This window comes from Notechis scutatus, chromosome 1 (genome assembly GCF_049901735.1).
Source record: "Notechis scutatus isolate UNSWTSFEM ecotype Mainland chromosome 1, rNotScu1.2, whole genome shotgun sequence".
Classification (NCBI taxonomy): Eukaryota; Metazoa; Chordata; class Lepidosauria; order Squamata; family Elapidae; genus Notechis; species Notechis scutatus.
Window position 1 is genome coordinate 332,172,261 of NC_142009.1, and position 6,000 is coordinate 332,178,260.

General features: G+C 41.6%; 1 long non-coding RNA gene across 1 annotated transcript; it reads left to right on the forward strand.

Moving 5' to 3' along the window:
- The first annotated feature begins 1,597 nt into the window (after positions 1 to 1,597).
- On the forward strand, positions 1,598 to 4,343 carry LOC148133547 (uncharacterized). The gene is made up of 2 exons (XR_015746972.1): positions 1,598 to 2,686; positions 3,181 to 4,343. It is a non-coding gene; the product is annotated as an uncharacterized LOC148133547 (long non-coding RNA).
- The last annotated feature ends 1,657 nt before the right edge of the window (positions 4,344 to 6,000 follow it).

The window sequence follows — 6,000 nt, forward strand, 5'->3', positions numbered from 1 at the left end:
AACCAAAGATCCATATATATATATACATACATACATACATATATATATAATACCGAGAGAGAAAATTATATATATTTAGGAGTTAAACTGCATACGCAATGCCTTATACGCCACGCTCTGTGCTGAACCCAAAGGGGAAGAGACCTGCTGAGGAGACATTGAGGAAGAACGGTGTGGAATGGTGTCATGTCTTTCAGGCCAACTTTTGCTTATCCCTAGAACAGTGTTTCTTAATCTTGGTTGCTTTAAACCGTGTGGACTTCAACCCCCAGCATTCCCCAGCCATCATTTGTGGACTTCAAGTCTCAGAATTCCCCGGCCCGCATTTGTGAATCTCAACTCCCAGAACTCCCCAGCTGGCATGGGGAAAGTCAACAGGTGGAATTCTGGGAATTGAAGTCCACAAATGCTGGCTGGGGAATGCTGGGAGTTGAAGTCCACAAATGCTGGCTGAGGAATTCTGGGAATTGAAGTCCACAAATGCTGGCTGGGGAATGCTGGGAGTTGAAGTCCACAAATGCTGGCTGAGGAATTCTGGGAGTTGAAGTCTAGGTGCAATGTGAAATGCTGCAACAGAGGACCAAAAGTGTGTTGGAGCTCAGGATTAAAGCCGCCATTTTGTGGAGTTCTCTTTGTTTCACACTGGTTCCTATTAAGTGACAGATCCGTTTGCATTTTGCTTCTCTGGAGTAGTCACTTACAGCTAGTCCTCGACTTAAGGATTATTTGTAAAATGAAGGTTCAAAGCTACAATGACGTCAGAAAAAGTGACTTATGACCCGTCCTCGACATTATGACCTGCATTGCCTCATCCCCAGGGTCATGTGATTGCTATTCAGGCGCTTGGCAACCAGCTCCCATTTACAAGGATTGCGCCATCTTGCGATTACGTGGTTCGATTTACAACCTCCCCAGATGGCTTCTGTCCTGACAATCAAAGTCAGTTGGGGAAACTGGATTCACTGCACAGTTGCAGTCAAAATGCTCAAAAAAAATTGGATCTGATTACTTGATGACTCACTTAATGACAGCCTCACTTTGTGGTCGTAAATCGAGGATTGCCTGTAAGGTGGTTGTTTTTTTTCCCCCCTTTTCCCTTATGGTGCCTTCTTCTGTGGATCCTGTCTTTCACTTGCGGGGATTGGGGTAGACTTGCAAAGATCATTAATCACAGATCCTCTGCCTTTTGGTTGCCTTCTGAAGTGGTGGGAGCTTCATCCCTGGCGGCTTTCAAGAAGAGACTGGACTGCCATCTGTCAGAAATGGTGTAGGGCCTCCTGCTTGGGCAAGGGGGGCTGGACTAGATGACCTACAAGGTCCCTTCCAACTCTGTTAATGTGCTAGGTTGACCAGTGAGACGCAGAAAAGCAACTGTGGATATCTTTAGTTAGAGCAGGGGTGTCCAACCTTGGTAACGTTAAGCCTGGAGGACTTCAACTCCCAGAATTCCCCAGCCAGCAAAGCTGGCTGGGGAATTCTGGGAGTTGAAGTCCTCCAGGCTTAACGTTACCAAGGTTGGACACCCCTGAGTTAGAGGGTTTTCTTTTTAACAATGAAGGAAATGTGCTTTCTGTAGCTACTTGGACGAGCCGTGATTATTTGAGGATTAGCGTTGTTTTGAAAGCATTAGACCTGCTTTTCCCACACAGCAAGCTATGGCTTGGCCTGAGGAGGAGGAAGAATGGGCTCAAAAGCAACCAGTGAGTTTCGGTAGTGGCTGATGGGGTGCAGGATTTCTGGTTCCTGCACTTATATAACTACAGCGGAGCCCAAAATTTGATGAGGGGACTGGACTGGAAGCCAAAACAAAAATCAATGTGGAAGCCAGATTCACTTAACAACTGTGATACTAACTGAACAACTACAGCAACTGATTTCACAACCATGGGGGGAAAGGTTGTAAAACCTTTGGACTCAATTGTGGTTATAAGTCGAGAATTACCTGTATTTGACAGGGTGCCCAAATGTCCTATCCAGTTCCTCACTGCTGCTCTAAAAACGGTGGAAGCAGAGAAAAGATTTCTGAGAATCAGTTGGCACAATCAAGGAGGTAATTTTTTTTTCTCCTTCTCTTATAACTCTTTGGATTAAAAAAAAGGTTATGGGAATATTTCAGATGCCAAATGGAAAGTCTGAAAGCCTTTGGCCTCCGTGCAGTAAACCTGTCGGCCTCTGCAAAAAATAGAGAAGAAAGGCCGCCCCAAAGAGAGGAGTAAAAAAAGGCCAAATAACTGACAAGGGAGCGAGCCAAATTAATTGTGCAGCAATAATGGGTAGCAGTTAATCCTGGCTGAAGCTTTGAGTTTTGCATCAGGGATGGGCAAGTGAGAAAATCAGGATTGTTGCCTAAGATGTCAAGAGGGATTTATATAAGTGTGTGGAGAAAGTTTACTCATTGAATCGATGTTTATGGCAATCCGTCTCACTATTGTGATTCTGGATGATGAACAAGAAATTAGAAGACGGAACAACTCAGTGAATTACAGGGAAATTACATTTTCAGTCAGAGGATGTATCAGTATACTGCATTACATGCTAGAGAGCCCAAAAAAGTTATCTTGACAAGTCAGTGAAAAACCACTCACAAATCAGCCTGAGGTAGATAGATTGATGCTACTAAGGAACAATTAATGAACTATCAATAGATAGATAGTAGAAAGTGATTGATGGATGATTAGGTAGATGGGTGGACAGACAGATGGATAGATAGATGGATGGATAGATAGATAGATAGATAGATAGATAGATAGATAGATAGATAGATAGATAGATAGATAGATAGATGATAGATAGATAGATAGATTATATATATATATATATATATATATATATATATATATATATATATATATATATATATATATATGTATATATATGTATATATATGTATATATATATGTATATATATATGTATATATATATATATATATATATATATATATATATATATATATATATATATATATATATAGATAGATAGATAGATAGATAGATAGATAGATAGATAGATAGATAGATAGATAGATAGATAGATAGATAGATAGATATAGATATAGATATAGATATAGATATAGATATAGATATATAGATATAGATATATAGATATATAGATATATAGATATAGATATATATATATATATATATATATATATATATATATATATATATAGAGAGAGAGAGAGAGAGAGAGAGAGAGAGAGATGGATATACAGACATAGATATAGATTAGAGAGAGATACCGGTAGGTAGGTAAATAGGTAGGTGGATGGATGGATGGATGGATAAATGAATGATAGGGAGATAGAGGTAGATAAAAGATAAGTAGAGAGGCAGAGTGGGTTAGGTAGGTGGATGGGTGGGTGGAGTAGATATAGACTGATGATAAATGACAGGGTGGATGGATGGATTGATAAATATAGAAGATGATTTATAGATTATAAATATATAGGGATTAGATAGTTGATAGAAGGTAGATAGGTAGATGTAGACAGAGTGGATGTATGGATAGATTGGATAGAAAGATAGGTGATAGTTCCTTAGTAGTAGGTCCTTGGTAGTTCCTTAACAGTAGACAAACCAACAAGTAGAAAACAATATCCTTGTCAAGGAGGAAGCCACATCTCCATTAAGCTGGCAGAGTAAGCTACTGTATGTAAGGAGGGAGCCAACCCCACTCCCTTCTAGCACTGATGATGTTACCTAGTTGGATAAGGAAACGTCTCTAAGCAAACAACCAAGCTCAAAGACACCAAGGACTCCACAGAGAAGGGGCACACCTCCTGGGCCCCATAAGATGGTGTCACGTGGAAGGGGTCCTGGGGCGGGCCTAGCCCATGAGTTCGGATGGGGTGAAACAATGGGGGGGGGCAGGTGGGTTCCTCGAATAACCTGGCCCTACACCATCCAGGTGATAACCAGCACCTTGACATCATGGAATAGCAGAAATGCTCGAGCTGGTGAATTTTGGCACAATTGCAAGGTCTCCAAGGGCCACCCCATATAGAGTGTATTGCAGTAGTCAAAAGTCGGGGGTTAATCAAGACCAGAGTCGTTTATTCGCTTATTTATTTTTATTTAGATGGCTGCCCATCCACTCCAGGTGGCCAAACAGAACTACATCCTAGCCATCGCCACTATAACTCGTAGTTTCCAGATTCTCCCTTCCATTTCGCATATTCTTCTCTCTTTCGGTTCCAGGTGCCCCCATTTTCTCTCTCCTCTCCAGGGGCTCATGAGGAATGCAAGTTGGGGTTTCCTCTAAAGCAGCGGTCACCAATTTTGGTGGTCCGCAGAAAAAATATTGGCATTTTTTTAATATTTCACTTAATACTATTTATCTTTTTTTTAAAAATTCACAGTAGTGGTCCGTGGGATTTAAAATTATGGATTTAGTGGTCCCTGCGGTCAAAAAGGTTGGAGACCCCTGCTCTAAAGTATCTTTTGTTATATATCCAGCGAGGATCCAAATCCCCTCTTTGCTATTTGTTCCGTACTCCCAAGTCCATTTGACACCAATCTTCCATTGGCAGGATTGTAGCAGAAACAGCAAAGAAGCCACAATTAAACCTCCTTTCTGCTTCTCTTTTAAGTTTTTGTCTCACTCCCCCAAATCTTCCCTCAAGAAAAAGGAATCTCATTGGACTGCCTGTGAATTAAACAGCTTTCCAGGATGTGTCTGTAATAGTTCAGGGGGCAAAAAAAGAGATCTATTTGTTTATGGGTTCTATTTTTCAAATGGCTTTAAAATAATTTTTTTAAAAATATAATTATTTCTCCTTTATTCTCCCAAGAACTCTATAGAGGTGGGCTTAGCTGAGGGAACGAGCCCTTTTCTCAGGTTTTCGTGAACTTGGGAGTTCTGTAGTGAAATAAATTGATCCAGGGTTTCTTAACCTTGAGCACTTTAAGATGGGGGTAGACCTCCATTCCCAGAATTCCCCAGCCAACCTGGCTGGCTGGCTGGGGAATTCTGGGAGTTGAAGTCTCTACGCTTCCTTAGAGTGCACAGGGTTGAGAAACCCTGTTAATCATCATATCCCTTTGCGTGATTGTTCTTGGGGGAATCTGGAAGGAAGCAGGCCATTGGCAGTTGTGTGGCAATGCTCGCATCCCTTGCACACATACATACAAAGACACACACACACATACACACCCCAGCCAGGGAGGAAGCCAAATGGCGGTTCTATAGATCGGCCCCCTGAGTTGTAGTCGTGCCGTGGCTGCCTCGTGCAAGACCCCCCTCCCTGTGTGCTTTTGATCGTCCGTCCGGGCCTTGCACTTTGCTCTCCGAATCCCATGTGCCTGTATGATTCCTATGGGTGTGCATTTGGTGTGCAAATGTATCTTCTCTGTGTGTTCTACTATTCTGCAGCTTTGGAATCGCAGGTGTGGTTTTTGTATGTGGGGTGGGGGGTGTTTGGGGCTGTTTGTGTGTATATTATCCGGATTTGAGAGATTTATTATTGATGGAATTTATTTATTTATTAAATTTATAAGCCTCCCCCCCCCTTCTCATCGTCCACTGACTGCGGGAGTCTCGCAACATCATAAAAGCACAATATAAATCCATCCAAACCTTAAAAACATTTAAGACATTCAAAGTTAAGAGATGCCGTTAAGGGCTGAGCTAAGAGGGGTGTGTGTGTGTGTGTCTTTTTTCTGATGTTTTTGATGGACCAAGGAGCTGTGCTGGCCACAGTGCTCACAATGGTGGGTTGAGACAGAGAAATGCACGGGAGGTAAGAGAGAGAGAAAAATAGATTTCCTTTGAATTTTAAATGCATTAACTTTTGTGTAGGAGGAAAAAGCAAAAATGAGCTTGGAGCTGGAGCCAAACTGGGAAATACAGCTAGTCCTGGGCTTACAACAGTTCGTTTAGTGACCAAAGTTACAACGGCAGTGAAAAAGGTTATTTAAAACCGTTTTTTCACACAAGCGTTGGAGGAGTCCCGTGCTCACACGATCAAAATTTGGATGTTTGGCAACTGACTCATATTTATG